Source organism: Hevea brasiliensis, chromosome 5, assembly GCF_030052815.1.
Source record: "Hevea brasiliensis isolate MT/VB/25A 57/8 chromosome 5, ASM3005281v1, whole genome shotgun sequence".
NCBI lineage: Eukaryota > Viridiplantae > Streptophyta > Magnoliopsida > Malpighiales > Euphorbiaceae > Hevea > Hevea brasiliensis.
Window position 1 is genome coordinate 38361850 of NC_079497.1, and position 25572 is coordinate 38387421.

Below are 25572 nucleotides of genomic sequence, written 5' to 3' on the forward strand. Positions count from 1 at the left end.
GTGTTAAAATTTTTTTAACTGAAGTGAAACCAGATAACACATTTTAAGCATTAATAATTTCTGTAAAAATTTTGGCAGAGTGCCATCTATATTTTGAATAAAATAGTTCTTCAAAAATCTGTAAAAAGCACTTCCAATTATTTTTCTCAATCTCAAACTCCAATATCCAATCAACACAATAAGTTTCTCAATATTTGCCAACTCAAATCCACAATAATTTTCTAGTGTTTTCAAAAGCTGAGATAAAAGAAATATATCACAATATTTATAAGCCAAAATAATTTACAAATTTAGTTTACAACTTTAATGTACAATTTTAATGTATAATTTTAATTTACAATTTTAATTTACAACCGCTCAAAACCAAGAACAATATATACATATAGTGAACATACATTACAATAAAAAATACAAAATATGGTATACTTAATATACCCGATGAACTCTTAATGTAGCACTAGTAGCCTAGTCTGCTGCCCTATCAGTCTGTCTACCTGCGACGGCAATGAAAAGCTATCGCTGAGCCAATGTCTCAGTGGTGCACAACATTAACAAAATGCAACTTTAAATCATAAATCATAAGTCGTATAAATAGTGGATACTTAAAACCATAGTTAAATTCAAAAGGCAGTGAATGTTAATAAGAATTTAAACTCCATTTCACAATATCACAATAAATATCAATAAATCATACACACAGCTTAATCATGTTCCAAAGTTCAATTCGTCCCAAAAGTCGATGGCTAGTGAGGAATAACATAGCTAGCTAGCAATAATATGAGTACTCATTCTATTCATCCTCTACAGGCACACTATGATACCCCTTACCCGTCTACAGTGTAGCTGAGCAAGATATGCTACACAGTGTGCCGGAGCACCAATTCACATTTCCATTACAATCTACCTTTTTAATTCATTAATTTACAATTTGATTAATCTGAATTTTTTTGCAAATTTTATAGAAAATCCGGCAGAGTGCTGACTATAAATTGGAAAAACAATTCTTCTGAACTGTGACACCCCTTACTCGACTACAGTGTAGCCGAGCAAGTTATGCCACTCAGTGTGCCGGAGCACTCTATTTTATCTTAATTCATTTTTATCGTAGTTCTGAATATAACTTGTGAAATATAATTCATTTATTGAAATTGTAATTTATTTGAGGTTTCGAAAATTTTAAAGAAAATCCGGCGGAGTACCGGCTAAAAATGGAGAAAACAGTTCTTCGGAACCTGTGAAAAACACTTCTAATAATCATATTCATCTATTCACAAACTCCAATATCAAAATCTCAATATTTTTCAACCATTCGTTTCTCAATCATTCATCACATTTGATAGTCATGTAACAGTCACAGATCAATATTTACTTTTCCATTTACAAACACAATTTTGCATTATTTACATGAAAATCAAAATACATTACATAAGTTTCATTTACACAAAGGAAAATAAAAATCAATTACAAAATACCAAAATGAAGCCTAGTGTCCTACCAATGCACTGTAGACGGTGAGGTGACACGGACACTATGCAGAACTGTGAACTGCCTTACCGAATCTGTGGTCTACTGGGCCCTCTGTCCAAATCTTCAGTACCTACGCGTTGCAAAAGCGACGCGCTAAGCATAAAGCTTAGTGGTGCCAATAATACAAGAAAATATAATATGCAAATAAAAATGATAATTTCCTTGCTATTGTGTTCATAAGAAATGAGTAATTACTAACTTATTGTTTAGTCGAGGGCTAATCATGTTTTATGATATTAACTTCTTCATGCATTTCGTTAATTATTTTCTTCATGATCTTGAGCTTCTTTGTATTTTTGTAATCATTCCTGATTCTTAATTTTCGTATTTTCTTTAATAATCAGTTCAATCACAGTTATACTTTTCCATGCCCAAGTAACCTATACTGGACGACTGGACTGGATAACGGGTCGTTGGCACTGGACACCGCGGTGCCTCTGGCCGTCATACCATGGGACGCAGAACGTCTACCACGTATGCAGTCAGTATGGCTAAAAAGCCATGATATCACATAATTGGGCATAAAAGCCATGAATACGGGCATAAAAGCCATGAATACGGGCATAAAGCCATGAATACAGGCATAAAGCCTTTCGCAGTACTGCTAAAACAATACCCTATTGGCATGCCAAACTATCCAAACCAATCTTGTTAGGTATACTAGGGCATTTGATACTTTAAAATTCTTCAATCTTTGAATTTCAACTTTTGGTGTCACTATTCATTTCATTGGTCAACAAGAAAGTTGACTTTTGCATAGAAAGTAGGTACATTGACTTTGGCACTTCAAACATACCACATTTTTCATTTAAAACTTGTTGGAAGTGATCACCATTACCATTTCTAGGCTTAGACCAAGGGAAACAAAATTTTCAGTTTTTGAAGCTTAACTTTACTATTCCATTAAGCACTGTTATAGTGGGAATTTGAGGAAATGGTAAACATGAAAGTTGTTCCTTATTTTGTCTAGTTGAATTTCTTTTTTTGAATCACTCCATTTGGAGTTTTGTAGCTCAAGTTATGGCCAAAATACGTTTACTGTTCACTGCATCGTTCTGCTGAAATTTTGGATTTTGGCAGATTTTGGTCCAACTTTGGTCAGTAATTTGACCAAGTTAAGTTCATAATTTGGTCTAACTTTCTTCATATGAAATGTTCTACCATGCCTTAGGTTTCCATCGGTTCAAGAATCGCCTAAATCCGAGTTTTCTAGAGAGAGTTATAGCCATCCAAACATTATTGTTCAAATGTAAATCTGCAGAGTTGCAGGTTTGATAACTCAACTTTGTTCAATAATTTGAATGGGTTAATGGCATAATTTGGGGTAGGTTTCTTCATGAAAGTTGTTTGTCTATATCATATCTTGTTACTGTAAAAATTTCAGGTCAATTGACCATATATACAGTGAGTTATGGCTAAATGAACAGTTACTGTTCATTTGGTCATTTCTGCAGGTGCTGTTGCAGGGTATCCGGATTGGAGCCAACTTTTGGTCCACTTGCTTTGGTCTTTTGGGCATGGTTTCTTCAGCAAAAATGTGCCATTATAAGCCTAGTTTCATGTCCAATTGGCCAAACACCAATTGGACTTACACAGCCAAAGTTATGGCTGTCTAAGTGAACTGAAATTTCAGTCACCCTGCTGCACTTACAAGGCAGCCTACTCATTCCCTTTGCCATGCTACATTTCAGTCCAAATTATGGTCAACTTACCTAAAATGGTCACTAATTGACCCTTATAATGTTCTTTCACAATTTCATAAGCTAAATCCATGTTTCACACCTCAAAACCCTAATTTCCATTATAAATTTTCACAACTACTTTAATTAATCACTTTCATTCCTTACATATATATATATATATATATATATATATATATATATATATATATATATTTTTTTTTTTTTTTAAACATACTCTCTAGTTCACTCTAAGTCCATCAAGACACTCAATCATGTTCCTTCTTTAGGGCTGCCAAAAATCATGGTGGACATACACATAACTTTTATTCATTTAAGTTACAAATTCATACTTGTTTCAAGTCTCTAGCATGGGATTAAAGAGTTTTAAGTATATATGTGCACCAACCTCTTGTAGGGTAGAATTTTCCCAAGTTAATCTTCACTTTCTTTCCCTTTCTAGGCTGGCAAACACTTCCCAAGAGGTAGAGACAAGTTTTTAGTGAAGGGACTTAGGGTTTTGGGGTGAGGAAAGCATGGAAATTGAAGCTTTAGAAAGTTTGTTAATGGAGGAGTGAGGGAGGAGGTGAAAAACGTTTTTGAAGGAGAAGAAGGGCTGCTGTTTGCTTTTTAATTCTTTGGTCTCTTTTGACTCTTTTTATTAGTTAATTTGATGGTTATTTAATTGTGATTGGTGGACAATTTTAAATGACCTCATAATATGTCATAATTGGCATTTTATTGTATTTTCTTTTCTCTTCTTCTCTACTCACTTTCAATTAATTTTTTATCAATATTAATTCATATTTTATGTCATAATAATTATTTACTCAACTGGACAAGTCGGCCAAAAATCGTCTCTGAAGGCGAAATGATCAAAATGCCCTCCGTTTGGCTTAACGGGTCAAAATTGTCTGTACCGATTGTAAAATTTTTCTAAATATTTTCTTGGAATTCTAATGCCATAGGAACCTCAATGACCCTTCTCTGGAGTCCCAAAAATTATTTTATGAATTTTTCCCCGGGTCTAGGGCTCCTCGTTGCGAGAACCGCAACTTCCCTCTGGGTTACCCATCGCTTGGGCACCGGCTCATTTGACTTGGTTGTATTTTATTTCTAAAATTTTTCCTAAATTTTTCTTATTAATATTTGAGTTAATTTGGGTTTTTGACTTTAGTTTAAATATTTTTCCGGACGTTCTAGCTGTCCGGACCGATACCGGTCACCGGAACAGTAGAATGTACGGAATTGCTACCGGGAGGATGTTACATGAACCTATTTAAAAGACACTTCCAATAGAATTTTCAAATCCAGAACTCCATTATACACACATCTCAATTCAATCTCAAAATCTCAACACTATTTTTCAGAATTTTTCTGTTCACATCATCACTTGAAGCACATTCATGAATATTTCTCAACATTTCAGGTTTTAACATAATATACAGAAAACTTCAATAACATGGAATTTCATATATTTACATTATCAAATAATTTCAAGAGTTTATAGTTACAATTCAAAACTAATACAAAATACAAAATACAAAATGCCACCCAAAGTCCTAATGTCCTACCAAATGCACTACAGATGTGAGGTGACTCTAGACTCAGTATGCAACTCTGAAGTTCACCCGGTCTAATGTCTGCTGGGCTTCCCAGCTATGTCTCCAGTACCTGTGCATGGCAAAAGCGACGCGTTAAGCAATTCTGCTTAGTGGTGACAATATAAAATAAAATAACTAAAATAAAGTAAATATGCAGAATGTATGTTTACATTTTTTTGGTAGACTTAATTTCTGATATTTATTTCAGTATAATTCGACTAAAATTTGGTAAGATTTATTATCATTGCCCGAGTAACCCATACTAGTCAACTGGACTGGATAAATGGATAAATTGGCATTGGGTACTAAGTACCTCGGACCATCACACCATCGGTCACATTATGTCCCTCGGTGTGCAACAGAACAGCTAATAAGCTGTAATAATTATCAGGGATAAAACCCAAGTATCACAACTCAAATAACATAGCCAAAGGCTATTATGTCATAGAATGGCACGTGAGGCCATAAAACACAGAATGGTAGGAAGCCATATGCAGTACTGCTAACAGAACCCTATTGGCATGCCAACCTATCTAAACCAATCTTGCTAGGTGTACTAGGGCATGTTACACTCTTAAATTATACAATTCTTGAAATTCAAGTTTACGTGTTACTATTCAATTCATTAGTAAAAAAAAATGTTGACTTTTACATGGACAATAGGTACATTGGTTTTAATACTCCCAACATACCTCATTTTGCATTCTAAAATTGTTGGTATTGGTTGCCAATACCATTTCTAAACTTAATGTTAATTATTCAAAATTTTCAGATTTCAATCTTTGTGTTTACTATTCCATTAGTCATTTTTGCAGTAGGAATTTGGCAAAGTGGTCAACATGAAATTTGTTCCTTATTTTGTCTAGTTACATTTCCTTTTTTGAATTACTCCATTTGGAGTTTTGTAGATCAAGTTATGGCCTAAAAACTACAACTGGCCGGATTACAAATTTTCCAAATTTTCTAGACTGACCAAATCTATAGTATTTTGAGTAGTGATTGCAAGTCACTTTTTGAATATGTTATGGTCATAATTTGGGTTAGGTTTCCTCAAGAAAGTTGTAGGTATATATCTCAGCTTATTGCTGGTAAAATTTCAGGTCAATTAGACCTTCCTACACTTAGTTATGACCAAATGACTAAATACTGTTCATTTGGTCATTTTGCCTAGGCAGAATGTAGGTCACCCGGATTAGAAAATCTTTAGGTTAACTTGGTTTGGTTTTATGGGCATGGTTTCTTCACCAAAGTTGTGACATTATGTGTCTAGTTTCATGTCCAATTGGCCTTGCACCAATTGAACCTTTACAACTCTAGTTATTGCTACCCAAACCTACTAGACTCATGCCCAGTCCTCCAGGTCACCAAGGGCAGCCACACTAACCTCAATTCCCACTACACAAACCACTTCATTTCTTGTTTACACATAACCAAATGGTCACTAATTGACCATTAAAGCTTACTTTAATCATTACATGATCAAAGTATTCATTTCATACCCAAACCCTAACCCTAACATCTCAAATCATGCATTTAACTTGCATTTCACCATTTCACTTAAGAGACTAATGTTAAGGCAACCATACTCCCATTTCTAGTTCCATCAAATCCTCAAAACCTTAACACATCCAAGGCTGCCAAAAATGTGGGATGGGCATACACATGTTATTTATTAAATTTCTTCGTAATTTTACACTCAGTCATACTCCTTCAACATGAATTTAAAGAGAAAAACAAGTTTAAATCACTAACCTTTAATGGAGCTAATCTCAAACTTGTAAGAACTCTTCTTTAACACTTCTTTTTGCTCCCAAAAGATTCACCAAGATGAAAGAGCAAGCTTTTGTGTTAAAACCTAGGGTTTTTATTGGAAGAAAACTAGGGAAAATGAAGGTTTGGAAGCTTGTTAATGGAGGAGTGAGGGAGAGAGCACAGGTGACGTTTTGAGGAAGGGAGATACTGCTGGTTTGTTCCAGATTTTTGCCTTATTTTTTCTATTTTTAATGTATTATAATTTTCTTGCTTTAATTTGATTGGCCATAGCATTTTTAATTACCTCATGCTTACATAAGCATGAAGTAATAAATCCCATAATTTTCATTTTGTTTTCTTTCATTGCCTATTCATTTTTAAATAATTTTTCATCAATATTTGTTCATATTTTATATCATATAATTCACTTATATAAATAGACAAGTTTGTCAAAAATCATCTCTGAAGACGAAATGACCAAAATGCCCTCCGTTTGGCTTAACGAGCCAAAATTGTGTGTACCGATTGATTAAATTTTTCTTGTGTTTTATTAACATTTTATTGTCATTGGAACCCCAATAATCCTTCCCTGAGGTCCCAAAAATTATTTCATAAAGTTTTCCCCGGGTCTAGGTTGGTAATGGCCTTCACCGTCACTTCCTTTTCGGGTTACTCATCCTTGGGGTTTCAGCTCGTTTAACCTTAGTGTATTTCTTTCCTATAAATTTTTCTTTGATCTTTATGAGCATTATTTGGTTTCTTTATAACTCCCCACTTTAGTCTAATTATAATTTTAAATATTCTAGTTGCGCAGACCGACATTGGTCAATGGAACAGTAGACTGTACGGAATAGCTAAAGTGAGGATGTTACAACTCTTCCCCTCTAACAAAAATTTTGTCCCCAAAATTTACCTGATGCAAACAGTTGAGGGAACTGTTGCCTCATCGTCTCTTCACTTTCCCAAGTTGCCTGCTCGGTATTATGGTGTCTCTAGAGTACCTTCACCAGTGGAATTTGTTTATTTCTCAGTTCCTTCACTTCCCGTGCCAAGATCCGTATAGGTTCTTCTGCATATGTCAAGTCCGGTTGGATTTCAATCTCTTCCATGGAGATGACATGTGAAGGGTCTGAGCGATATCTTGTTAGCATAGAAACATGGAATACATTATGGATCTTATCCAGTTCTGGAAATAAAGCTAGCTGATACGTCACTAGTCCCACACGTTCAATGACTTTATATGGGCCAATAAACCTAGGGCTTAACTTACCCTTTCTTCCAAATCGCAGTACCTTTTTCCACGGTGAGACTTTGAGAAACACTTTATCACCAACTGCATACTCTATCTCTTTACTCTTTAAGTTGGCATAAGATTTCTGTCTATCTGAGGCAACCTTCAAATTAGCTTTGATTATTTTTACTTTCTCCTTAGTTTGTTTCACCAGGTCTGGTCCTACCAGCTTATCTTTTCCCAATTCAGTCCAATATACAGGGGTTGTACACTTCCTCCCATGCAGTGCTTCATACGGGGCCATTTGAATACTAGCTTGGTAGCTATTATTATATGCAAATTCTGTTAGTGGGAGATATCTATCCCAACTCCCCTCAAACTCAATGACACAACTCCTCAGCATATCCTCCAGGATCTATCACATAATTCACATTGTTATTATCATTTCATCAATTTGTAAATTGTGAAAATTCAATTAGGTTCTAGGTTTACCTGGATTACTCATTCTGACTGTCCATCCATCTGAGGATGAAAAGCCGTGCTAAAACGGAGCTGTGTGCCAAGGCTACTTGTAACTTTTTCCAAAATCTTGATATAAACCTTGGGTCTCAATCAGATATGATGGAAAGTGGGATTCCATGCAGTCTAACTATCTCACTGATATACAATTCTGCTAGCTTCTCTAGTGAGTAGTCAGTCCTAACTAGCAGAAAATGTGCTGACTTTGTCAATTTATCCACTATCACCCACACTGCATCATGCTTCCTTTGGGTGAGAGGTAGACCACTAACAAAATCCATAGTAACCCGGTCCTATTTCCATTCAGGTATGCTTATAGGCTGTAGCAATCCTGATGGAACTTGATGTTCTGCTTTAACTTGCTGACATGTCAAACACTTAGTAACATAGTCAGCTATATCCCTTTTCATACCAGGCCACCAATAATGAGGCTTCAAATCATTATACATTTTTATGCTTCCCGAGTCCATAACATAAACACCAGTGTGTGCTTCTTTCAGAATACTAGTCTTTAGTTTCCCATCATCTGGTACACACACTCTTCCTTTGTAGTACAAACACCCATCTGCTTTCACCTCATAATCAGTTTCCTTTCCCTCTGAAATTTTACCCACAAAGGCCATTAATTTTTCATCTGCTTTCTGCCCATCTTGTATTTGCTGTAGCAGGTTTGGCCTCACTTGTAACTCAGCCACAATAGCTCTATCTTGAGCTAAGGATAGACGGGCATTTAGTAATCTTAAAGCTGTGATGGACTTCCTGCTTAAAGCATCAGCAACTACATTTGCCTTCCCAGGATGATAATCTATCATACAATCATAGTCCTTTAGGAACTCAATCCATTGCCTCTGTCTACTATTGAGCTTCTTCTGGGTTGGCAAATATTTTAGACTTTTGTGGTCTGTATATATGTAGCATTTTTCACCATATAAATAATGCCTCCATATCTTCAGTGCGAAGATAATTGCTGCTAACTCCAGGTCATGAGTAGGGTAGTTCTGTTCATGTGGCCTTAACTGCCTGGAAGCATAGGCGACCACTTTCCCATCTTGCATCAATACACACCCTAACCAATTATGCGAGGCATCACTGTAGACCACAAAGTCTTTTCCTGACACTGGCTATGTTAACACTGGTGCTTTTGTCAACATAGCCTTTAGCCTCTCAAAATTAGCTTGGCACTTGTCGTTCCAGCCAAATTTCACATTCTTGTGTAACAACTTGGTCATTGGAACAGCTATAAGAGAGAACCCCTTCACAAATCTTCTGTAATACCCAGCTAGCCCTAAGAACCTTCTGACCTCAGTTGTATTTCTGGGAGGCTTCCATTCCATCACTGCTTCTATCTTTTTGGGATCCACTCTAATCCCCTCTGCTAATACTATGTGTCCAAGGAAAGAGATTTCACTTATTCAGAAGTCACACTTGGACAACTTAACATATAGCTTCTTTTCTCGCAGGGTTTGCAGAACAATCCTCAAATGTTCATCATGTTCTTCCCTGGTCTTGGAATACACTAGAATATCATCAATAAAGACTACTACAAACCGATCTAAATATGGATGAAAGATACGATTCATAAGGTCCATAAATGCTGCTGGTGCATTTGTTAACCCAAACGGCATCACTAGGAATTCATAATGTCCATACCAGGTTCTAAATGCAGTTTTTGACACATCTGCATCCTTTATCCTCAACTGATGATACCTTGATCTGAGATCAATTTTTGAAAATACATTGGCTCCCTTCAACTGATCAAACAGATAGTCAATTCTGGGCAACGGATATTTATTCTTCACAGTTACTTTGTTCAACTGCCAGTAATCAATACACAATCTCAAAGTTCCATCCTTCTTCTTCACAAACAGCACCGGAGCTCCCCATGGTGACACACTGGGGCATATAAACCCCTTATCAAGCAACTCTTGTAACTAAATTGTCAACTCTCTCAATTCAGTGGGTGCCATCCTATAAGGAGCAATAGAAATTGGTGCTGTACCTGGCATTACCTCAATAGCAAACTTGACTTCCCTTTCTGGTGGTAAACTAGGCAATTCTTCAGGAAACACTTCTGGGAAGTCTCTTACTATGGGTATATCACACAGATTCGGCTTAGCCTGCCTAGTATCAACCACGTGTGCTAGATAAGCTTCACAGCCTTTTCTCATCAATCTTCTTGCAACTGTGGCTGAGATAACATTGGACAGGAAATCTATCCTTTCACCCACAACAGTAATCTCATTACCCTCTGAAGTTTTCAGAGAAATCCTCTTCAAATTGCAATCAACTATTGCCTGATGATGTGACAACCAGTCCATTCCCAAAATCACGTCAAACTCATGAAAGGGTAATTCTATTAGGTCTACTGACAATTCATACCCTTAAATCCTCAATGGGCAACCTTTATACACCTTATTCACTACCACACTGTGGCCTAGTGGATTTGTGACTAGAATGTCTTGATCACTCTCCTCTACTGGAACTCCCCTCTTTACGGGTAGTTTGACAGATGTATGAATGAGTGGATCCTAGATCCACCAATGCATGCACAAAAGTATTGTAGAGAGAAAATGTACCCTTGATGACGTCTAGGGCATCTTGCTCCTCCTGAGCTCTAATGGCATAGGCTCTGGAAGGTACTCTAGCCTCTGGCCTCTCAGCTGACTCGGATGTAAGCCTCAGTGATGGACTAGCTGCCTCAGATTTACTAGGCTTTATACCCCTTTGTGGTGCAAGAGCAGGTCTGTCTGCTTGTGTTGGAGCAGCTGTAGTAGTCCTCTTCGGATAATTTTTTATCTGATGTTCTGTAGATCCACACTGTAAACATGCACCAATCACTCGCCAACAGTCCCCCTTGTGCCACTTCTGGCAGTATGGACAGGCAGAAGATGTTGGGGCTGGTCCCCTGAACACCATCCCTGGAGAGCTGTCCACTGATGGTGTGGACTGGCCTCTCCTAAGTGTGAACTGTGGTCTGGGCCCCTGGGATTGACCCTGACCTTGTGGTTGTCCTGAACCCTGAGCAGGAGGACCCTTACTCTTCTTACTGGGAGCAGAAAATGAACTAGACTGACCCGAACCCCTCTTCTGCTGTCTTTCCCTTCTATTTTGCTCATTTATTCTGACCCTTTCTACTTTCGATGCAGCATCTACTAATTTGGCAAAATCAGTGATCTCCAATGCTGTTATCAAGACTTTGATATTGTTATTGAGCCTTTCTTTGAATCTTCTGCACCTCTCTGCCTCTGTAAGGACTATCTCCCTGCCATATCGGCTCAGTTTGACAAATTCTCACTCATACTCTACCACTGATAGTTGCCTCTGTCTCAGACTGATAAATTCTCTTCTTCTCTCTTCTAAATATACTTTATTGACATATTTCTTCTTGAACTCTGTGAGGAAGAATTCCTAGGTGATCCATTCCAGTTGCACCTCACTGGTTACTGTGTCCCACCACTGATATGCATCATCCTGAAGTAGGGATACAACACCCTCTAGGTTCTGCTCGGGGGTGCAATTAAGCTGTTTCAGCACTCTGATTGTTCTATCCAATCAGTTTTCTACTGTCATGGGATCATCCTCCCTCTTCCTAAAGAAATCCAGAGCCCCATGTTTTCGCAATTTCTCCAGATGGGACTTCTGTGGTGCTAGTGGAGGTTGTGGCTGTGGTTGTGGTGGTGGAATTGCCCCCATCATTTACCGATAAAACTCGATCATTTGTTGAAATAGTGCAAACAGAGGTTGGGCAGGTGCCTCAGCTGTTGGTGTTGCAGATTCTCCCCTGCCTCCAGATTCAGCCCTTGGTGGAGCACGACTCTCCACCTCTTCATCAACTGCTCTTTGAGAAGTAAGATCCATATCCTAATCAAAATAAGAAAACAAACAGATCTGCATCAGTGTCACCTCAACACTTACAAATGCAATGCAATGGTATGCACTCTATCTAGGCTCAGAAATGCCTAAACCAATGCTCTGATACCACTAAATGTGACACCCCTTGCCTGTCTACAGTGTAGTCGAGCAAGATATGCCATACAGTGTGCCGGAGCACCATTTCACATTTCCATTACAATTTACCCTTTTTAATTCATTAATTTACAATTTGATTAATCTGAATTTTTCTGCAAATTTTATAGAAAATCCGATAGAGTGCCGACTATAAATTGGAAAAACAGTTCTTCTGAACCAGTTTAAAAGACACATCTAATAGAATTTTCAAATCCAGAACTCTATTATACATACATCTCAATTCAATCTCAAAATCTCAACACTATTTTTCAGAATTTTTCTATTCACATCATCACTTGAAGCACATTCATGAATATTTCTCAACATTTCATGTTTCAACATAATATACAGAAAACTTCAATAACATGGAATTTCATATATTTACATTATCAAATAATTTCAAGAGTTTATAGTTACAATTCAAAACTAATACAAAATGCAAAATACAAAATGCCACCTAAAGTCCTAATGTCCGACCAAGTGCACTGCAGATGTGAGGTGACTCTGGACTCAGTATACAACTCTGAAAGTTCACCCAGTCTAATGTCTGCTGGGCTCCCCAGCTATGTCTCCAGTACTTGTGCATGGCAAAAGTGACGCACTAAGCAATTTTGCTTAGTGGTGACAATATAAAATAAAATAACTAAAATAAAGTAAATATGCAGAATGTATGTTTATATTTTTTTGGTAGACTTAATTTCTGATAGTTATTGTAGTATTATTCGATTAAAATTTGGTAAGATTTATTATCATTGCCCGAGTAACCCATACTAGTCGATTGGATTGGATAAATGGATAAACAGGCACTAGGTACTAAGTACCTTGGACCATCACACCATCGGTCACATTGTGTCCCTCGGTGTACAACAGAACAACTAATAAGCTGTAATAATTATAAGGGACAAAACCCAAGTATAACAACTCAAATAACATAGCCAAAGGCTATTATGTCACAGAATGGCACATGAGGCCATAAAACACAGAATGGCAAGAAGACATATGCAGTACTGCTAACAGAACCCTGTTAGCATGCCAACTTATCCAAACCAATCTTGCCAGGTGTACTAGGGCATATTACACTCTTAAATTATACAATTCTTGAAATTCAAGTTTAGGTGTTACTATTCAATTCATTAGTCAACAAAAATGTTGACTTTTACATGGACAATAGGTACATTGGTTTCAATACTCCCAACATACCACATTTTGCATTCTAAAATTGTTGGTATTGGTTGCCAATACCATTTCTAAACTTAATGTTAATTGTTCAAAATTTTCAGATTTTAAGCTTTGTGTTTACTATTCCATTAGTCATTTTTGCAGCGGGAATTTGGCAAAGTGGCCAACATAAAAGTTGTTCCTTATTTTGTCTAGTTATATTTCCTTTTTTGAATTACTCCATTTGAAGTTCTGTAACTCAAGTTATGGCCCAAAAACCACAACTGGCCGGATTACAAATTTTCCAGATTTTCTGGACTGACCAAATCTACAGTATTTTGAGCAATGAATGCAAGTCACTTTTTGAATATGTTATGGTCATAATTTGGGTTAGGTTTCTTCATGAAAGTTGTAGGTATATATCTCAGCTTGTTTCTGGTAAAATTTCAGGTGAATTGGACCTTCCTATACTGAGTTATGACCAAATGACTAAACACTATTCATTTGGTCATTTTGCCCAGGCAGAATGCAGGTTACCCAGATTAGGGCAATCATTAGGTCAACTTGGTTTAGTTTTATGGGCATGGTTTCTTCACCAAAGTTGTGCCATTATGTGTCTAGTTTCATGTCCAATTGGCCTTGCACTAATTTAACCTCTACAACTCCAGTTATTGCTGCCCAAACCTACTAGACTCAAGCCCAGTCTTGCAGGTCACCAAGGGCAGCCATACTAACCTCAATTCCCACTACACAAACCACTTCATTTCTTGTTTACACATAACCAAATGGTCACTAACTGACCATTAAAACTTACTTTCATCATTACATGATCAAAGTATCCATTTCATACCCAAACCCTAACCCTAACATCTCAAATCATGCATTTAACTTGCATTTCACCATTTCACTTAAGAGACTAATGTTAAGGCAACCATACTCCCATTTCTAGTTCCATCAAATCCTCAAAACCTTACCACATCCAAGGCTTCCAAAAATGTGGGATGGGCATACACATGTTATTTGTTAAATTTCTTTGTAATTTTACACTCAATCATACTCCTTCAACATGAATTTAAAGAGAAAAACAAGTTTAAGTCGCTAACCTTTAATGGAGCTAATCTCAAACTTGTAAGAACTCTTCTTTAACACTTATTTTTGCTCCCAAAAGATTCACCAAGATGAAAGAGCAAGCTTTTGTGTTAACACCTAGGGTTTTTGTTGGAAGAAAACTAGGGAAAATGAAGGTTTGGAAGCTTGTTAATGGAGGAGTGAGGGAGAGAGCATAGGTGACGTTTTGAGGAAGGGAGATACTGCTGGTTTGTTCTAGATTTTTGCCTTCTTTTTTTTATTTTTAATGTATTATAATTGTCTTGCTTTAATTTGATTGGCCATAGCATTTTTAATTACCTCATGCTTACATAAGCATGAAGTAATAAATCCCATAATTTTCATTTTGTTTTCTTTCATTGCCTATTCATTTTTAAATAATTTTTCATCAATAGTTGTCCATATTTTATGTCATATAATTCACTTACATAAATGGAAAAGTTGATCAAAAATCATCTCTAAAGACGAAATGACCAAAATGCCCTCCGTTTGGCTTAACGAGCTAAAATTGTGTGTGCTGATTAATTAAATTTTTCTTGTGTTTTCTTAACATTTTACTGTCATTGGAACCCCAATAATCCTTCCTTGAGGTCCCAAAAATTATTTCATAAAGTTTTCCCCGGGTCTAGGGTTTCTAACGGCCTTCACCGTCACTTCCTTTTTGGGTTACTCATCTTGGGGTTTCGGCTTGTTTAACCTTAGTGTATTTCTTTCCTATAAATTTTTCCTTGATTTTTATGAGCGTTATTTGGTTTCTTTATAACTCCCCACTTTAGTCTAATTACAATTTCAAATATTCTAGCTGCCCAGACCGACATTGGTCGCTGAAACAGTAGACTATACAGATTAGCTAAAGTGAGGATGTTACACACACGCCTCAACACTTCAGCCAGAGAGGGAATTCAATGTGACACCCCTTACCTGTCTACAGTATAGCCGAGTAAGATATGCCACACAGTGTACCGGAACACCCTATTTTAATTCTATCAATTTTTATTCTTCCTAATTTATTTTTTTTTTCATAGTTATGGAGTACAATTTGTGAAATATAATTCATTTCAGTCATTTATTGAAATCATAAATTTATTTGAGGTTCCAAAAATTTTATAGATAATCCGGCAGAGTACCGGCTAAAAATTGAGAAAACAATTCTCCGGAACCTGTGAAAAACACTTCCAATAATCATTTCCAATCATTCTCAAACTCCAATAATCATCAAAATCTCAATATTTTTCAACAACATTTCCGTTTCTCAACCATTCATTTCTCATGGTATTCATATATAAGCAATAAATAAATACTCAATTTTCCATTCATAAACACAATTTTCACTATTTATATTAACATCAAAATACATTACATAAGGCTCAATTACACAAGAGAAAATAAAAGTTAGATACAAAATACCAAAATGAAACCTATAGTCCTACCAATGCACTGAAGATGGTGAGGTGACACGGACACTATGCAGAGCTGCAGGAGGTCTCACCCAGTCTGTGGTCTACTGGGCTCTCGGTCAGTATCTCCAGAAGCTACGCGTGGCAAAAGCAACGCGCTATGCAATAATGCTTAGTGGTGCTAATAATAAAATAAAAAGAAATAACAGGAAGTAAATATGCAGTGCATGTTTTGATGTCTTATGCAGACAATTTTTTTTTTATCATTATTGGTAATCTTATTTATTATGTACTTGTTCTATTCATTATTTCATTAAATTTGTTCACTTTCTTTTTTGGGTGCCTAAGTAACCTATACTGGATGACTGGACTAGATAAACGGGTAAACTGGCACTGGGTATCTAGTTCCTCAGGCCGTCACACCATCAGTCACATATGCATCTCCCGGTGTGCAATAGAACAGCTAATAAGCTGTAATAACAATAGGCACAAGGCCAAATATCAACACAATGTCAGAATGGCTAAAAGCCATGAAATCAAAGAATGGTATAATGCCGTGTGCAGTACTGCTAACTGAACCCTATTGGCATGCCAAGCTATCCAAACCAGTCTTGTTAGGTATAGTAGGGCATTTCACACTTTTAAAGTTTCACAATTTTTGGAATTTAAGTTTTAGTGTTACTATTCCATTTATTGGTCAACAAAAATGTTGACTTTTGCATAGGCAATAGGTACATTGGTTTTAATATTATCAACATACCACATTTTGCATTCAAAATTTATTGGTATTAGTTGCCAATACCATTTCTAAGCTTAATGTTAGTTGGGCAGAATTTTCACTTTTTATGCCTTGAATTTACTATTATATTGGTCAATTTTGCAGTTGGAATTTGGCAAACTGATCAACATGAAAGTTGTTCCTTATTTTGTCTAGTTACATTTCCTTTTTTGAATCACTCCATTTGAAGTTTTGTAACTCAAGTTATGGTCTAAAAACCACAACTGGCCAGATTGAAATTTTTCTGGACTGACCATATCTATCAGACAAAGGAACAAAGGATCGCAACTCACTTATTGGATAGGTTCTGGTCATAATTTGGGTTATGTTTCTTCATGAAAGTTGTTGATCTATATCTCAGCTTATTTCTGGTAAAATGTCAGGTCAATTGGACCATTCTACACTGAGTTATGGCCAAATGACCAAATACTGTTCATTTGGTCATTTTACAGAAATAGACTTCAGGTCACCTAGATTAGGGCAAGCTTTTGGTCCACTTAGTTTAGTTTTATGGGAATGGTTTCTTCACAAAAGTTGTGCCATTATGTGTCTAGTTTCATGTTCAATTGGCCTTGCACCAATTGAACCTGTAAAATTCAAGTTATGGCTGCCCAAACCTACTGGACTCATGTCCAATTCTGCAGGTCACCATGGGCAGCCACACTAACTGCAATTCCCACTAATCAAACCACCTCATTTCTTATTTACACATAACCAAATGGTCACTAATTGACCATTAAAACTCACTTTCATCTTTACATGATCAAAGTCTCCATTTCATGCTCAAACCCTAACTCCAATTTCCAATTCATGGCATACACACACCAAACTCATACCAAATTTCTTTATCCATTATCTATACTCATCAATAACATAATTAAGCCACTTAATTTCATAAAAAACCAACAATCCTTAAACTTTCTCATGGCTGAAAAATTTAGAGATTTCATTTACTCAAGTTTTTCTTTTAATTTCACATAATTTCTACTTGATTTAGCGTGCTTACAAGATTAAAGAAAGAAAAGAAATTGTTTAGTGCACTAACCTTTTTGAGCTTCAATTAACCTTGATTAAACCTCCCTAATCTCTTCTTCTTTGGCTGCCAATAGCTTTTTCTAGGTGAAAGATTAAATTTTTGTGAAGGGACTTGGCAATTTTGGTGAACAAATGGAGAGGAAATTCAAGCTTTTAAGCTTGAAAATGGTGGAACCTCTTCTCTCTCTCTCTCTCTCAACATTTTTGGCTACCCAAAGGTTGAAGATGCAGATTGGTTTTTCAATTTTTAGTCTCTTTTATCTCTTTTAATGAGTTTAACAAATTGTGATTGGTGGAGGAAATTTAAATGACATCATATGATGTCATAATTAGCATTTTCTTTCATTTTCTTTTCTTCTCTTTTCTACTCATTTCCAATTTAATTTTTAGCAATATTTATTCATATTTTAGATTATAATAATTATTTTCTTAACTGGACAAGTCGGCCAAAAATCACCTCTGAAGGCGAAATGACCAAAATGCCCTCCGTTTGGCTTAACAGACCAAAATTGTCTGTACCGATTGAAAAAATTTTCTAAACATTTCCTTGGCATTCTAATGCCATAAGAACCTCAAAGACCCTTCTCTGGAGTCCCAAAAATTTATAATTTTTCCCTGGTTTTAGGGCTCCTAGTTGCGAGAACCGCAACTTCTCACTAGGTTACTCATCGTTAGGGCACCGGCTCATTTAACTTGGTTGTATTTTATTTCTAAAATTTTTCCTAAATTTTTTTTATTAATATTTGAGTTAATTATGCTTCCTTACTTTAGTTTAAATATTTTTCCGGACGTTCTAACTGTTCGAATCGATACTGGTCACCGAAACAATAAAATGTACGGAGTTGCTACAGGGAGGGTGTTACATTCAAAGTCAATTCGTCCCACTGGACAAGCTAGCGAGGAATTCAATCAATATACATGATAGCTGTGGTTTCAAACCATTTACAATATTTTTCAATCAATAAGTATCCATAAAATATCATTTAAACAAATTTTCACAATTTAAACAATAACAAACAAATTGTCATAATTCATTTCAAATGAAAATTCAAAAGCAATAACTGTTGTGCACAAACCTCTGATAAATGTCTCTTGGTCCTGACTCAGTGTTTCCTTCCTCTTCCCTGAGTCTTTGCTAACTAAAACACACAATTTGAAGTGTTTCAGTACTCATTTAAACTATCTCTAATAATAAGGCTTAATAATTAATTTATTGAATTTTATTATTTTCCTTAGTCAACCTAAAATGTTGACCCTTGATGCACTCTAGGCGAATTAGGTTTAATGTTACCAATATGTTACATTTTATAGCCTTTTAGTGTTGGTACATGTTACCAAATTCATTTTCAAGTATATTGCATTTTATTGTAATTTGCTGGTGTTAGTAGTATGCCCTAGAGCATATCATTTAGTATATATCTTGTACATATTTTATTAATAAAAGGCGTTTCCAACTTTCCATTTATATAATATATTTATGTGTAATAGAAAAGGTCCATTGATATTTTGTTAGAAATTCTATTCTTAAGTTGTTAAGAATATGAGTGACAGTATTTCTAGTCCAAAGTATCATAAATAGGTTCACAATCGAGGATGCTTCATAATAAGGACATGACTTATCTAGAAAGATTGTATTCATGTTTGTTCCCAAGTTATTTATATGAGATATAAATAAGATGGAATGGTGAGTCTCATGTCATATAAGAAACATGATAGGCACTTATACATGATAAGTAGGTCGAACCAGTGACACTTATGATAAGCACATGGAGTTTACTCTTGTCAATGTTTTGTCATAAATCATATTAGTGCATATAATCTTTAGACCTGAGATATGAAGGAGCGGAAGCGTGAAAAACACAAGTTTATACCATTGAATTCAAAAATTTTCACCTAGGGTCACATGCATCATGAAAGATTTATTTTTATCTATTTGATTTCAATGATAAACAACATATTAAAACTCTTTTAATATGTTTTTGGATCTGTATTTGCCATTTAAGATTTTAAAATTAATCAGATTAATTTTAGAACCCTAGATTAAATTAAGAACAAACACACTAACCTCTTGATGCACTGCAGTGTATTTGCCCCTTTAAGATTCGTCTTCAGGACACCAGATGTTATCCCTCTAGCTTGTCCACACCAAGAACACCTATGGCAGCCCTTGAATAGCTTCTAAAGCTTTTTCTATTATTTAGAAAATCAAATTCTGCCTTTAAGGAGATTAAAGATGTAAACAGGACACTAGAAACAATTTCTAGTATTTTTAATTCAGGAGATTGCTTGCTAATCTCTTGGAATAGATGAGAGATGAAGAGAAAGAGAAGGGAGACTCTTGGGTGGCGGCACCAAGGATGAGGAGCTACTAGTTGTGTGTTTTATTTTTTCATAACAATACTTATATAGCTAGGTCACCACTTAAACCCTTGCCACATGTCACCTTTTGATTGGTTCTAGGTTTAATTGACCCAATCACATTGTGCCAAGTGTTAAATCTATATTTAATCTTAATTTTAATCATTTTACATGATTAAAAGACATTTGGCAAGCTTATGTGTAGTGCCATGTGTCACCATCTCATGGTGCCACATGTCACCCTGCGAAATGACCAAAATGCCCCTGTGTCTTAATTTTGAGTTCTCAACCCAAAATAATTATTTCTCTTCTTCTAATCAATTTATATCAAATATAAATTAATTAAATTAATCTCTATTAATTAATTTCTCATTAATTAAATTCATATTTAAACACTTTAAATATAAATTTAACTTATACTATACATCCAATAATCTAGATTTGGTTTCAAGTCATGCTAAGGACTTTGCAATCTAATTGCAAACCAAACTTATTTAATTAATCAATTAAACTCTTTAATTATTTAATTAAATCATATTTAATTAGGTGATAACTTGTGTATGTGTGTGACTTACTAGGCTCATCACTAAATGGCAATGAGACATGATATCAACTCTTAATATCATCAGAACTCTTTCTTGCTATAAATGATTTCTCTAAATCATTTTATGCACCTCATAGACCATGGTTAACACCTAGTATAGCATGCCATGACCACCCAATTAGTAATAAGGTTTACCTTAAATGAACCTATAATCATATGTTACCATGCACTAGAATCTCTCTGTTACAAAATCCCAACTCAAGCTGAAGTCATGGTTTATGTCAAACTCCATTTGCTATGAATATTATGTTCTCTTTTAATTTTAGTTCTTGATTAAAAAGATTTTCTCATCAGAAACTCTTTTCTGATTAAATCTGTCTGTCTTGGCCAGGAACTTGAAACATCAAGAACAATTAAATGAACATAGGATTTTATCTCTATTTACTTAGAGGAACAGATTCCATCTTGATCAACACTTACCTCTATATATAACTAGTAGGAGCCAACACATGCCCATATACTCATACACAGCACAAGTATGAAAGCAGTATCAAACTCAAACCACCTATATACAAGATAATTGTGCTATCTCAGGTCTAAAGATTATATGCATTGATATGATTTATGACAATGCATTGACAAGAGTAAACTCCATGTGCTTGTCATAAGTGTCACTGGTTCGGCCTACTTATCATTTATAAGTGCCTATCATGTTTGTCATATGGCATGAGACTCACCATTCCATTTTATTTATATCTCATATAAATAACTTGGGAACAAACATGAATATAATCTTTCTGGATAAGTCATGTCCTTATTATGAAGTATCCTCGATTGTGAACCTATTTATGATACTTTGTACTAGAAATACTATCACTCATATTCTTAACAACTTAGGAATAGAATTTCTAACAAAATATCAATGGACCTTTTCTATTACACAAAAATATATTATGTAAACGGAAAAGTGGAAATGCCTTTTATTAATAAAAACATGTACAAGATACATACTAAATGATATGCTCTAGGGTATACAACTAACAATCTCCCACTAGCACTAGAGCCATTCATTATAATATCTTAGACCCATCTTCTCAAGATGTCAGTCTAACTGTGCTTGTGACAAAGGCTTAGTGAATGGATCAGCTGGATTTTCAGCTGATGCTATTTTCTGCATGGCTATATCGCCTTGCCCAACTATTTCTCTGATAATGTGATAGCGCCTTTCTATGTGTTTGGATTTCTGGTGAGACTGGGGTTCCTCAGCCTATATGACTGCTCCATTGTTGTCACAGTGTAGTGGAACTGCTGACTCAATGGAAGGAACTACTGTAAGTTATGTCACTAACTTCTTTATCCAAACAGCTTCCTTTGCAAGATCTCGATGCAAGAATATACTCAAATTTCGTGAGTGGAATCTGCAATCGTGCTCTATTTGGAACTCTTCCAACTGACTGCACCTCCATTACAAATGAACACATACCCAGAGGTAGACTTTCTATCATCGATATCTGATTGGAAATCAGAAATAGTATAACCATCCAATTGCAAGTCTCCACCTTCATAGATCAAGAATAAATCCTTAGTTCTTCTCAAGTACTTAAGGATATTTTTGACAGCTATCCAGTATTCCAAACCTGGATTGGATTGAAAACTGCTAGTCAAACTAACAGCATATATGATATTCGGCCTAGTACACAACATTGCATACATTAAACTTCTAATAGCCAAAGCATATGGAATCCTGGCCATCTTATCTCTTTCTTCAGGTGTCTTTGGAGACATCTCTTTAGAAAGATAGATACCATGTCTCACTGGTAACAATCCTCTCTTGGAATCAAGCATGTTAAACCTCTTTAACACCTTTTCAAAGTATAGACTTTGGGATAAACCAATTATTCTTTTCGCTCTATCTCTATAGATATGAATCCCAAGAATATAGGTTGCCTCCCCTAAGTCTTTCATGGAGAATGTATTTGACAACCATACCTTTACAGTTGTCAACATACCTGTGTCATTACCCATCAATAGTATGTCATCCACATAGAAGACAAGGAAAGTGATAGCACTGTCACTAATCTTCTTATATACACATGGCTCATCCTTATTTTTGATAAAACCAAAGGATTTAATGGCTTCATCAAAACGGATGTTTCAACTCCTCAAAGCTTGCTTCAACCCATAAATGGATCGCTTTAGCTTGCATACCTTGGAACCATCTTGGGATTCAAAACCCCTAGGTTGTTCCATGAAAATGTTTTCTTCAATGTATCCATTGAGAAAAGCTGTTTTGACATCCATCTGCCAAATCTCATAATCATAGTATGTACCTATTGCTAATAGAATCCTAATTGATTTAAGCATGGCAACAGGCGAGAAAGTCTCCTCATAGTCGATTCCTTGCTTTTGGCGAAACCCTTTCGCTACTAGCCTTGCCTTATAGGTCTCTACCTTTCCATTAGAACCAATTTTCTTCTTGAAAAACCCATTTGTTCCCTATAGGTATAATACCTTCAGGTGGGTCAACAAGATCCCAAACTTGATTCTTATACATGGAATCAATTTTAGATTTCATAGCATCAATCCATTTTGAAGAGTCTATATCTGATATAGCTTCTTCATAGGTAAGTGGATCATCTCCATGATCTACTTCTTCATAAGTAGACAACTCTTGTTCTTCTTCATGAAGGAAACCATATCTGACTGGTGGGTGATATACCCTGGTTGTTCTACGAGGAACAGCTGTAGATGTTTCATCAATGGGTGTAGGTTGACTTGATGGATTTATATCTATCTGATCTGTTGGTTGATCAAAATTCTCCAATCTAACTCTATTTGCCTTCCTTTGCCATCTTTTTTGAACAAACTGTTGTTCAAGAAATGTAACGTCTCTACTTATCACAACCTTTTGTGAAGTAGGCAAATGAAAATAATATCCAAAACTATCTTTTGGATATCCAACAAATCGACCTTTTTCTGACCTGGTTTCCAATTTATCAGTGTTCAGCTTTTTGATATAAGCTGGACAACCCCAAATCTTAACATGCTTAAGACTCGGTTTTCTTCCATGTCATATCTCATAAGGTGTGGAAGAAACTAATTTTAATGGAATCCTATTCAGAATATACAAAGCTGATTCTAATGCAAATCCCCAAAAGGAGATTGGCATATCAGTATAGCTCATCATACTACGTACCATATCTAATAGGGTACGATTTTTCCTTTCAAATACACCATTCAACTGTGGTGTTCCTGGAGGAGTCAGCTGGGAAACAATGCCATGCTCTCTCAAGTATTCATCAAATTCAGTACTCAAATATTCTCCTCCACGATCTGATCGAAGAGCTTTAATACTCTTTCCTGTTTGATTTTCTACTTCAGATTTAAATTCTTTGAACTTTTCAAAGGATTCATGTTTGTATTTCATTAAATACAAATACCCAAACCTTGATTTATCATCAGTAACGTTAATAAAGTAATGAAAATTGCCTTTAACCATTTCCTTAAATGGATCACATACATCACTATGTATTAGTTCCAAAATATTTTCAGCTCTTAGTCCTTGTCCAACAAAGGGTGATATAGTCATTTTGCCCTGAAGGCAAGATTCATAAGTTGGAGTAGGCTCAGAGCCCAATGAGGATAAAATCCCCATTTTCTCCAATTTTGCAATCCTATCTTCTGCAACATGACCTAATCTTAAGTGCCAAATATATTTTGAACTTGAGTTGATTTTCATCATGGCATTATATTCTTTTAGAGTGCTATACTATGGACAGTGGAAACACTTTCCTGTTGGCAGTGGAAACACTTTCCTGCTGGTAGTGGAAACACTTTCCTGCTGGTAGTGGAAACACTTTCCTTTACCTTTGTCAACTTTGATCTTTGTTTTTCTGTTTGGCTATATTCTTGGAAGATTTTGGAACTTGAGGTTTCTTTTTCTAATTGCCCTTTTTCTTATTGGACTTTCCAGCAGAAAAATATGCAATCAAAGCTACCTCTTTTCTTTTATTGCCCGGTATATTCTTTTAGGCAATAAGCAGTATGTTGAGTAAACTAGCCAAGGTGCATTCCTGTTTAGTCATATGGAAATTTGTCACAAAATTCCCAAAAGACTCAAGAAGGGACTGAAGGATCAAATCCGTCTGTAGTTGGAAATCCATGTTGAAGTCAAGATGTTCCAACTGCTCAATTAGCCGAATCATCTTGTGGACATGATCCCCAACATTCTGTCCCTCAGACATCCTCATGCGGAACAGCTGTCTAGATATCTCATACCTAGCATTCCTGCTGTGCTCACCATACAACTCTTATAGGTGATGGAGGATCTCACTCGCACTCTGCATGTCCTCATGCTGCTTCTGTAACTCATTATTCATAGAAGCAAGCATGTAATACTTAGCTCTCATATTATGCTCCTTCCACTTGTTCAAAGTTTCGTGTTCCTCTTGGGTGGCCTCTGGAGGTAAGGGACCAGGAACATTTGAGTCTAGAACATATCCTATATGTTCAAGGTTCAGGACAAGTTTCAAATTTCTTAGCCAATCAGAGAGATTAGGTCCTGTCAACCTATTGCGATCAAGTATGCTTGCAAGGATATTGGATGGTGGTGGTTGTTCTGTGCTCATTATTATCAGAAAATTAACTGTAGAAAATAACTAGATTAATTAGTAAATGTATCAAGTAATTAACCAAAATGATTATGGTCTTTTAATCAAATTGGTCCTCCTACTAACTTAGTGAATCCTACACTTCTAAAGTAGAAAGCGAAAATCCTAGTTGGATGGATTTCTAGTGGGTGATTGAATTCTTATAATTCTATTGATCATCCTCAGGTACATCCGTTATTGGAATTACAATAAACTATAAGTGAGC